Genomic DNA, 11607 nt, shown 5'->3' with positions numbered 1-11607 from the left:
ACCGTGTCCACTTTATGGTTGCGGTTGCTGTTGCAATTCAGAACGCGTCGCTGTGAATGTTGACAATCTAGCAGAAAAAAAAAGTATTTTTGACTCGTCTGAAAGTTTTGTTTGCGTGTTTAGAAGACATTCACATTCTCCTCCTTTGCTTATCTTCGGACGGAGCGCCCGTCAGTTTAATTTCCCAGTCGGGTTTGCGCGACAAAATCTTATCCATGATAGAGGAGTTTTTTTTGGGTTCGATCGCGTGACTGTTAATGCGTCGTTTAACCCTCCACCACCCGAACTGTAGTAAATGTTGCGGTGGGCTTACTCTCCCCACACACACAACCGCTTTGTGCTGAACTAGTAACTAGACGGCCACGTTTTGTATACGTGACAAACCGTTGAACTAATTGGCTGTGTCGGTGGGTGGTGGTTGGGTTTAACGACACATATATTTACGCGATTTAACCCCCCCATCCCCCAACAAAAAAAACCCCATTCTATTATGGAGTACCCATGACTGCAGCTGTTGCTGCTACCGTGGTGGAGGCTTCCACGGTTACAGCCTCCCCCCAGGATGGTGACCGGTAGCAGGGCGAACCCACGAAGGGCGAATCGGGACTTGAGCCGGGCCGCGAGCAACATTTGTTGACGTCTCCCCGAGGGTTTCGGTGACGGCTCAGTGGTGACTGTCGTTGGCAAGAAAGCAACGCGGTACGACTCCCGAGGGTAAGCGCTTCGCTCGACTCGCCACAATTTCTATCTCTCGTCGACACCTCGTTTTTCATCTTAACGGTCAGTGATTTCTTAACCCGGGGTGCACCCCCTGGGGGTGCGTGATGCCCTTTCTGGGTGGTGCGAAACGTCAACGGATTTTTCCTTTTTTTTTTAGAAGGCAAATAATCATTAGAAACACAAATTTATAGCACGGGCACGTAAGTTACAACATACTTTGTTTCATTAAACCCCTATGTATGTATTGTAATAAATGTTTTAACGAACGATTGACAGCCAAAAGGGATGCAAGGCTGCAGTAAAGGTTAAGGGCCACTGATTTCTAGCATCATGTCCATCTCGTGGCTACTACATTCCTTAACCTAATGCCATCTCACGACGACGAGTCGATGCATCAGAAAACGCGGCTCCTCAACGTCGTCTCTGGTGAGGGTCCTCCAGTGTCTTGGCACCACCACCACCACCACCGTCGCCGTCTCTGACGCGTACCACGTGCTCGTGATTGGACGCACGTGGGAATGTCAGCCGCTGTCGTTGAATAATCATCATCGTGCTCAGGTGACTTTAATTCGAACTGATTAAAGTCGAAAAAGCAGGATTTGGCTACTCTCCGGCGAGTGGATAGCCCCCTGTGTTGCGTTACGTTGATACTGTGCGCAACATATACAGGTACACTCATCAGCCACACAGGCCTCCTTTTTTATGGGAATTTACTTTTATTTTTATCGGAGGTATCGCTTCGACGCGAGCGAAAGTGTGAGCCGCTTTTCGAGCATTCATTCGGTGTCTCGTGCTAACGAGACGTATGAAACGTTGTCATTTTTGTGTTGCGCGCGATGCCGTTTTGTGTCGAGCTCGGACCCAGCAATTCCCAACAGCAATGGGTGGCCTTTAGGATAATAGCAATAATAATAATAATGAACAACAATAATTAACAATACAATTCATTGTTGTTACTTAAAACTTTCGTGACTGCAGGAATTCATATTCATTGGTTCTTTCGGTAAAGTCACCCCCTCGTGTCGCCGTGCCTTCATAGGTGTTATTCGCTAACAGCACTTTGCCCCAACAGTATGTTAAGGCTACACGGGGGATCTTTGTCTTTGTGTGCTCGGGCAAAACAAAAACAGCAGCAGATGGGGAGGGGTGGGGGTATGTGGGATTACCCAGACGCAAATTACAGAGACAGCGATACCCCTGGAGGTGGAATTAAACATTGTGGAGGGATTTGGGCGGGGGGAGGGGGTGAATCTCCACTGATCAAGATGAGACCTACACTCTCTCCCTGAGACTTATTAGTAGTTACGGAGGAAGAGGAGGAGGACTTACATTCTCAAACTTTTCCTCCTTATGCCATGCGAGTGTTTTTCGCTCGGGGGGGAGTGGGCGGGGGGGGGGGGCAGAGATGAACGGGGTTTGTTGTGCGTGTGTGATGTGTGAACTTGTCCGAATTGCCTGGTGGCGTGGCATGGGCATGACTCCGTGAGTCGGGGGTTTAAATGGACTCTGTTGTTGTTATTGCGGCGGCTAAAGGGGGTTGCGTGAAGGTTCTAATTGCACTTGCAGCGCCCACTGGTCGGTATGTATGTTACTGAACATGTGTGTGTGTAAGTTGCACTTCTATCGCACCGTACGTAGCCAACCGTGCTATGCGTGTACGTTGAACTTCTATCGCACCGTATGTAGCCCACCGTACTAATCGGAGGTGAGGGCACTCTCGTACAACCAATGAAATGGGGGCAGCGGGGGGGGGGGGGGGTAATTGCCCCCCTCTCCCCCCGGGTGTGAAACGTCTCTCGCGATATTTTCCGGAACGCTGCTAAGCCGTCTTTGAAGTAGGGATGTTTTTGGTGTAAGGCACTACCACTAGGAGAGCAGTCCGTCGGGAACGGCGAATCGGGGCGACCGCCCTAGGCCCCGCGCTTTGCCCCCCCCCCCCCCCGTGATTCGACGTCACGGCGTCAGATGTAACGCAGCCACCGGTATAGTTTGAATGTGTCAGGGGACCCACATACCATAGTTGTGGTTTGCCCAGGGCCCCGAGTCCACGAGAGTACAAGATACCCCCCTCCCCCTGTCAACCATCATCGTTCACCCCGTATTCTTGTACAGGGGAATTGAGTTTTCAGGTCCATACGGCGTACAGTCGTTTCAATACGGGCAAAGGGGCCGTCCATAAATGACGTCACGCGATTATGGACGAGTTTTGACCTCCCCCCCCCCCTCGTCACACGGCGTTACAAAAAGTCAGACCCCCCCCCTCAAATATGACGTCACAAAGCTCTGCCCCCCCCCCCTCAACAAAAAATAAAACATGCTTCAAATCGCTTTAAACTATTGTCATTGTAGTGCGTATTTAATGTGGCGCTGTACTCTGATGTTGTAGGAAAAATATTTATTAAAAAGTATATTTAATTAAGTAGAACGTGTCGTCTATATATTTTTTTTAAGTTGTGCATTTTGATGTGACGTCACAGTCCTCAACCCCCCCTCCCTCGTCACACATCGTCACAAATGTCTGACCCCCCCCCCCCCCCCGCAGGTGCGTGACGTCATTTATGGACGGCCCCAAAATGTTTTGTCTATTTGTTTGTGTCTCTCCCTTGTGATGGTGACTTTGCAGGGTGAACGCTGAGATTTATAAGGGCACAGGGTTGACTAATTAGGTCTGAATGGTATGTAATAAGGTAGGGCACTGATAGGGGTTGACAGGCATGCTATACACTTCACTATACACTACACTATACACTACACTATACACTACACTATACACTTCACTATACACTATACACTACACTATATACTATACACTACACTATACACTATACACTACACTACTATACACTTCACTATACGCTAAACTATACACTACACTATACACTTCACTATACACTACACTATACACTACACTACTATACACTTCACTATACACTTCACTATACACTACACTATACACTACACTACTATACACTACACTATACACTACACTACACATTTCACTACTATACACTACACTATACACTACACTATACACTATACACCACACTATACAGTACACTATACACTATACTATATACTATACACTACACTATACAATACACTATACACTTCACTATACACTTCACTATACACTACACTACTATACACTACACTATACACTACACTATACACGACATTATACACTACACTATACACTTCACTATACACTACACTACTATACACTACACTATACACTACACTATACACGACACTATACACTACACTATACACTACACTACTTTACACTACACTATACACTTCACTATACACTACACTACTATACACTACACTATACACTACACTATACAATACACTATACACTTCACTATACACTTCACTATACACTACAGTATACACTACACTATACACTTCACTATACATTTCACTTTACACTACACTACTATACACTACACTATACACTTCACTATACACTACACTATACACTACACTATACACTACACTACACACTACACTATACACTTCACTACACACTACACTATACACTTCACTATACACTACACTATACACTACACTACACTATACACTACACTATACACTACACTATACACTTCACTACTATACACTATACACTACACTATACACTACACTATACACTACACTATACAGTACACTATACTATACACTATACACTACACTATACAATACACTATACACTTCACTATACACTACACTATACACTACACTAATATACACTACACTATTATACACTACACTATACACTACGCTATACACTACACTCTATACTGTACACTACACTATACACTACACTATACACTATACACTGTACACTACACTACACACTACACTACACACTACACTATACACTACACTATACACTACACTACACACTACACTATACACTTCACTATACACTACACTATACACTAAACTATACACTACACTATATACTTTACACTACACACTACACTATACACTACACTATACACTTCACTATACACTACACTTTACACTACACTACTATACACTACACTATACACTTCACTATACACTACACTATACACTACACTATACACTACACACTACACTATACACTTCACTACACACTACACTATACACTTCACTATACACTACACTACACTATACACTACACTATACACTACACTATACACTACACTATACACTTCACTACTATACACTATACACTACACTATACACTACACTATACACTACACTATACAGTACACTATACTATACACTATACACTACACTATACAATACACTATACCAGTGGTTCTTAACCTGGGTTCGATCGAACCCCAGGGGTTCGGTGAGTCGATCTCAGGGGTTCGGCAGAGCCCCCGCCACGGAGGTCCGGACACACTTGAATTATTGTGTAAATTTGTGATGACACACACGGCCCACTTGGCCATCACTGGCTGCAGATGATCATGCTACACTGCTTGGCCAATCAGCGCTGCGGGGAATTTAGTGCGTACTCAGTAGTCAACGTGTGACTGTTGTTGTCGTACGTCGTGTGATTTCTTTAATATTTTATCCATACTAACTATGTCGGGCAAAAGAAGAAAGTGGTCGGACGAATATGTACAACATGGATTCTCATGTATCACGGAACGTGATGGGAGTGAGCGTCCTATCTGCATGATTTGCAACGCCAAGTTGAGCAACTCTAGTCTTGCACCGGCAAAACTAAAGGAACACTTCTTGAAGCTGCATGGAGACGGGGAATACAAGAACACAACACTTGCTGAATTCAGGGTGAAGAGAGCCAGATTCGATGAAAAGGCCACTCTGCCTGCTCTTGGATTTGTACCTGTTAACAAACCGATCCTGACAGCATCGTACGAAGTTGCTTACCTGATCGCAAAGCAGGGCAAGCCACACACCATTGGTGAACCACTTGTGAAACCAGCTGCATTAAAGATGGCGAATCTGATACTCGGAACAGCGGCCGAAGGTAAATTATCCCAAATTCCCCTTTCAAATGACACCGTCAGTGACAGAATAGAAGACATGAGTAAAGACATCTTGGCTCAAGTAGTCGCGGATCTGATTTCAAGCCCGGCAAAATTCAGCCTTCAACTCGACGAAACCACAGACGTTTCTGATTTAAGCCAGCTTGCTGTTTTTGTACGCTATGTGAAAGACGACATGATAAAAGAAGAGTTTTTATTTTGTAAGCCTCTTACAACAACAACGAAGGCAGCCGATGTGAAGAAGCTTGTGGATGACTTCTTCAGAGACAACAATCTTTCATGGGATATGGTTTCTGCAGTTTGTACGGACGGAGCTCCAGTCATGCTGGGAAGAAAGTCTGGTTTTGGTGCGCTAGTAAAGGCCGATGCACCACACATCATTGTGACGCATTGTATTCTGCACAGGCATGCGTTGGCAACAAAAACCTTACCTCCAAAAATGGCAGAAGTATTAAAAACTGTGGTGGAATGTGAACTATGTGCGAAAAAGTGCTCTGAGGCACCGCATCTTCAGTGAGCTGTGTAAAGAAATGGGCTCTGAATTTGAGGTACTTCTGCTCCATTCTAATATTCGGTGGTTATCCCGGGGACAGGTGCTGAATCGTGTTTTTGCCATGCGTGTGGAATTAGCCCTGTTTTTGCAAGAGCACCAACACTGCCATGCAGATTGCTTCAAAAATCCTGAGTTCATTCTCATTTTAGCGTACATGGCTGATATATTCGCAGCTCTCAATCATCTCAATCAGCAGATGCAGGGTGGTGGAGTCAATATCATGGAAGCGGAAGAACACCTGAAGGCTTTTCAAAAAAAGCTACCGTTATGGAAACGACGAACAGAGAACAATAACTTCGCAAACTTCCCGCTTCTGGACGACTGTGCAAGTAAGATCGAAGATGTGTCTGGAATCGGAGATATTTCTGTATCCACGGAACTGAAGCAAACAATTGCCACGCACTTAGATGAGCTTGCAAAGTCTCTCGACGGATATTTCCCTACAAGAGAGTCATATCCAGCATGGGTGAGACAGCCGTTCACGTTTGCTGTTGAAACAGCAGATGTCAATGATGAATTCCTCGACGAAATCATTGAAATTCAGCAGAGCCAGGTTCAACAGCAACTCTTCAGAACAACAACGCTCTCAACGTTTTGGTGTCGACAAATGAACAAGTATCCAGTTATTGCTAAGAAAGCCCTGGATTTTTTTATACCATTTGTTACAACATATCTTTGTGAGCAATCCTTTTCGAGGATGCTGGACATAAAAACGAAGAAAAGGAACAGACTTTGCTGTGAAAATGACATGAGAGTGGCACTTGCCAAGGTGAAGCCACGCATATCTGAACTGATCTCTCAAAGGCAACAGCAGAAGTCACATTGATTTCCAGGTATGTAATTTGTTGTGAGTTTATGCATTGTGTTGGTTTTATTCTTTGAACAAGGTAATGTTCATGCACGGCTCATTTTGTGTACCAGTAAAAAACATATCTATGTCTTGAATTTGAAAAAAAATCACATTTTATTTTTCACTAAAGAGGGGTTCGGTGAATGCGCATATGAAACTGGTGGGGTTCGGTACCTCCAACAAGGTTAAGAACCACTGCACTATACACTTCACTATACACTACACTATACACTACACTAATATACACTACACTATTATACACTACACTATACACTACGCTATACACTACACTCTATACTGTACACTACACTATACACTACACTATACACTACACTATACACTGTACACTACACTACACACTACACTACACACTACACTATACACTACACTATACAGTACACTATACACTTCACTATACACTACACTATACACTAAACTATACACTACACTATATACTTTACACTACACACTACACTACACTATACACTTCACTATACACTACACTTTGCACTACTACATTATACACTACACTATACATTACACTACACACTACACTATACACTACACTATACACTACACTATACACTACACTATATACTACACTATACACTACACTATACACTACACTATACACTACACTATACACTACACTGTACACTACACTATACACTACACTATACACTACTATACACTACACTATACACTACACTATACACTACACTATGTCATACTTGTGAACCCAAACGGTTTACCCCGTATTCTTGTACAGCTAAATAGAGTTGTCAGGCCGTACGGCGGACAGCTGTTTCAGTATGCGCAAACATTTATTTCGTCTCTATGTGTTTCTCCCTTGGGACTTCATAGGATGAACGTTGATATTTATATGGGACACTGGGTGACCAATAAGGTTTGAATTGGTATGTAATAAGGGAGGCACTGATAAGGGATTGACAGGTAATGAATGCCCCCTGTCCACAATACGGTAATCCTATATTATTGTGCAAGCAGTCCTCAACTTGCGGACGTTCGACTTACGAACACCCCGAACTTACGCACCAACTTCCATTAAATAAATATATATTTTTACGTCGACTTAAAACGCGAACTCTCACTCGCAAACTGAACCGTGGAACTTTTTTAGGGGAGCGACCCTCTGCGAGGTGTGAGTGAGTCGGCCTCACGCTGGGAGTGTTTTTGTGTGCGCGCCTGTGTGTGTGGGGAGCGGTGGTGTAGCAGATAGCGCTACGCTGCGCTACAAACCCGGCCCCCCGAGTTCGATTCCCGCTCACGGCCAACACCATGGACGCTTATCTGAACCGGTCCTGGGCCTCCTCCCCTAGGTCCACTCAGCCTCAAATGAGTACCTGGTGGGGTGTGTAGTAAACATCGCCACTGGGGAGACAAAGGCGGCCGGGCGTGGTGTTGGCCACCCACCCGCTCGTGTGCCGTGCCGGCCTTTATAGGTGATCGCTAACAGCACTTGCCCCAACAGTCTGTGCAGGCTACACGGGGGATCTTTGTCTTTGTGAGGAGCGGCCGTGTAGCGGTTCGCGCTACGCTGCGTTATGAAAGCGGCTCCCCTAGTGCGATTCCCGGCTCACGGCCACCACCGGTGACGATGATCTGAACCGGTCCTGAGCTTATCTAGGTCGACTCAGCCTCAAATGAGTCCGTAACCCTATTGTCACGTACTGCAATGCTATCAGCTAGTAAATTATGTTTACAGTATTAATAAATAACAAATGAAAGCGAGATTGAACGTGGTCTGCCGATTACAATTCCCGGAACAGCGTTCCAGACTTTTCCGTCCGAAAATTAAAGCACTGCTTATATCAGAACTATACGCTGACGTAAGCTGTGCTTACATCCGGCTTATATTGCATTCGACGCGCTAATTTCCCTTTTTTTTGGCCTTAAATGGGCGCGGCAAAATGCGCGACCAAGCGGTTACAAATTTCTGTTGGAGAACAGAGAGACTCGCGCACTTCGTGGGGAGCGTTTTGTTGTTGTTAATGTTGCCCGCAGCCTCTCCGACCATTGTCGTGGGCAGATGCGCGACTCTTCATAATCCGATCTTGCGTAGCTAGCGCACAGCCCGCACTTTCAAGGACCCCGCGCTAAATGCTTTCAAGATATCAATTCCGGTTCGGTGATTCTGCACTTGCTCTGTTACTATAGTACTACACCGCCTTCGACTTTTACGAACGACTGGGTGTTTAAGGTAAGCGATTTGTCGTATTATCTGGCTGTATAGCAAATGAAAAAAAAATACAATTACTTTACCGTGCAAGTAAACATTTTTGTGTTTTAATATTTACGTGGTTTTTTTTAATGTAGGGCTCCTTTTAAACATCATGCTACAAGCCCTGCACGAGCTTCATCCTCCACTGCGCCCTGCCAGACCTGGGTGGTGGGGTTGGTGGTGGGGTTGGTGGTGGGGTTGGTGGTGGGGTTGGTGGTGGGGGTGGTGGTGGGGTTGGTGGTGGGGGTGGTGGTTTCCATAGCCAAGGGGGGCGGGAGCAAAGCAAAGGTCTGGTGGATGGGCACAATCAGACAATCAGATAATAAACATGAACGTGCCATCGCGGACAACGCTGTAGTGGTGGCCTCCTCCTCCTCCTCCGCGGCCTCGCCCGAGCGATAAGCCAACGGTGGGTGGGGTGGGCGCAGCCGGGCAGGAGGAGAGGAGTGTACGAGACGGTTGTGGTTGTTGTTGTGTGTGGTTGCTGTTGTTGTGTGTGTGTGTGTACGTGTTGTTTGTTTGTGTCAAAGGTCGACTCGAGCCCGAAATGCGTACCTGGTGTGGTGTGTAAACATCGCCACTGGGGAGACAAAGGCGACCGGGCGTGGTGCTGGCCACCCACCCACCCACCGACCTTTCATAGCTGCTGCTCGCTAACAGCACTTGCCCTAAGAGTCTGCCGAGGCTATACGGCGGGGGGGGGGGGGGATATTTGAGTGCACTTAGCAGCGAATGAACACAGTGACCTGAATTTATCCGAACCCGTCCTGCGCCTCGCTCCCTTCGCTCGAATGGAAAGCGCGATATTGAGCCCACCTTAATAGGTGCTCGCTAACACCACTTGCCCTCGTAGTTCCACCGGGTTCAACGTCGAGATTTTAAAAAAATCAATGTGTGTGAGTCATAGCTGTACAGACCCCCCCCCCCCCCGCACCCCCATCACACTTGAATGGGAAAATTCACATGAACCATAAAATTGATGGGTGACCCATACTTGACATTTCACCCCAACACGCGCACACACATTTATAAATATAGCTACTGTGATTGAAAGCTATTTCAGAGAGATATATATATACAGGTGATTGATTGTCATAACGGCATGACTCCTACGAGTAAAAGAGATGAGTTCAAATCCTGGGCATGGTGGACGTGGATGGTGCATCCAATGTCCATACATCAGCTGTCACCATCACTACTACATAGGTCCCACTCGACGTCTCTCACCTTATCTTTCGACGGGGGGGGGGGGGGGGGTGACTAAAATTAACACGACTCAGTAAGGCTGCGTCACTTGTTACAACCTCGATAGCGGCCGCTTTGTCAAGTGGACTGTTCCCGCAACGTGAATGTGGAAAATCTACCAAGGGCGCAAAAGGCTTCCAATGTCGAGAACGATCACCCAAAGGAGCCTCGTTCACTTTGAGGACACTTTTCAAAGTGCAGTGCAGCAACAACAACAACAAAAACCCTGGAGAGAATCCAGAGAAAGCTTGAGTGAGGAACTCAAGACACCTGGCTCTCAGCATCTTCCACATATTTCCACAGAGAATCTCCTTTGAAAAAAACCCTTTAAAAAACTAAACTATTTTTATTTTTCCAGGTAAGGCTCGCTAAGCTATACAGCTCTATTTTTTCCAGAAACGACCTCGCTATCACAAATGATAACTCAACGAAGTGGCTTATAGTGTGACATTCATAGCGTGAGACAAATACGCTCAACGCGTGATGTTGATTAGTATAAATGTGGAGATGAAAAACCGGAGGACCTTGAGAAAAAAGAATTCCACGCAACCACGGGGGGGAGAGAGGGAGAGACGCGCAAACTTCAGGGTCGGGATTGAAACCACGGCATCCTGTATACCAGGCGAGGTAGATAACATCTCCTAGCCACGCTGATGATGAGAGAGAGCGAGAGAGTCACCGCATACTCCAAATATACAGCAGGCGTCAGGGTCGGGATCGAACTCACGACCTCCTGTATACCAGGCGAGGTAGTTAACATCTCTTAGCCACGCTGATGATGAGAGAGAGAGAGACACCGCAAACTCCACATATACAGCAGGCGTCAGGGTCGGGATCGAACCCACGACCTCCTGTATACCAGGCGAGGTAGTTAACATCCCCTAGCCACCGTGTGACGATGAAGGGAATATGTGCAATTGAGCGCGAGGCTCGAGGGCATGACGGGGTTATTCTGGGCAAACGATTTAAGGGACAACCATTG

The sequence above is a fragment of the Petromyzon marinus genome, chromosome 54 (assembly GCF_048934315.1).
Source record: "Petromyzon marinus isolate PM22_M1 ecotype Great Lakes invasive population chromosome 54, UKy_Petmar_22M1.pri1.0, whole genome shotgun sequence".
Lineage (NCBI taxonomy): Eukaryota > Metazoa > Chordata > Hyperoartia > Petromyzontiformes > Petromyzontidae > Petromyzon > Petromyzon marinus.
The sequence above is the reverse complement of the archived record's forward strand: the minus strand, read 5'-3'. Positions refer to the sequence as shown.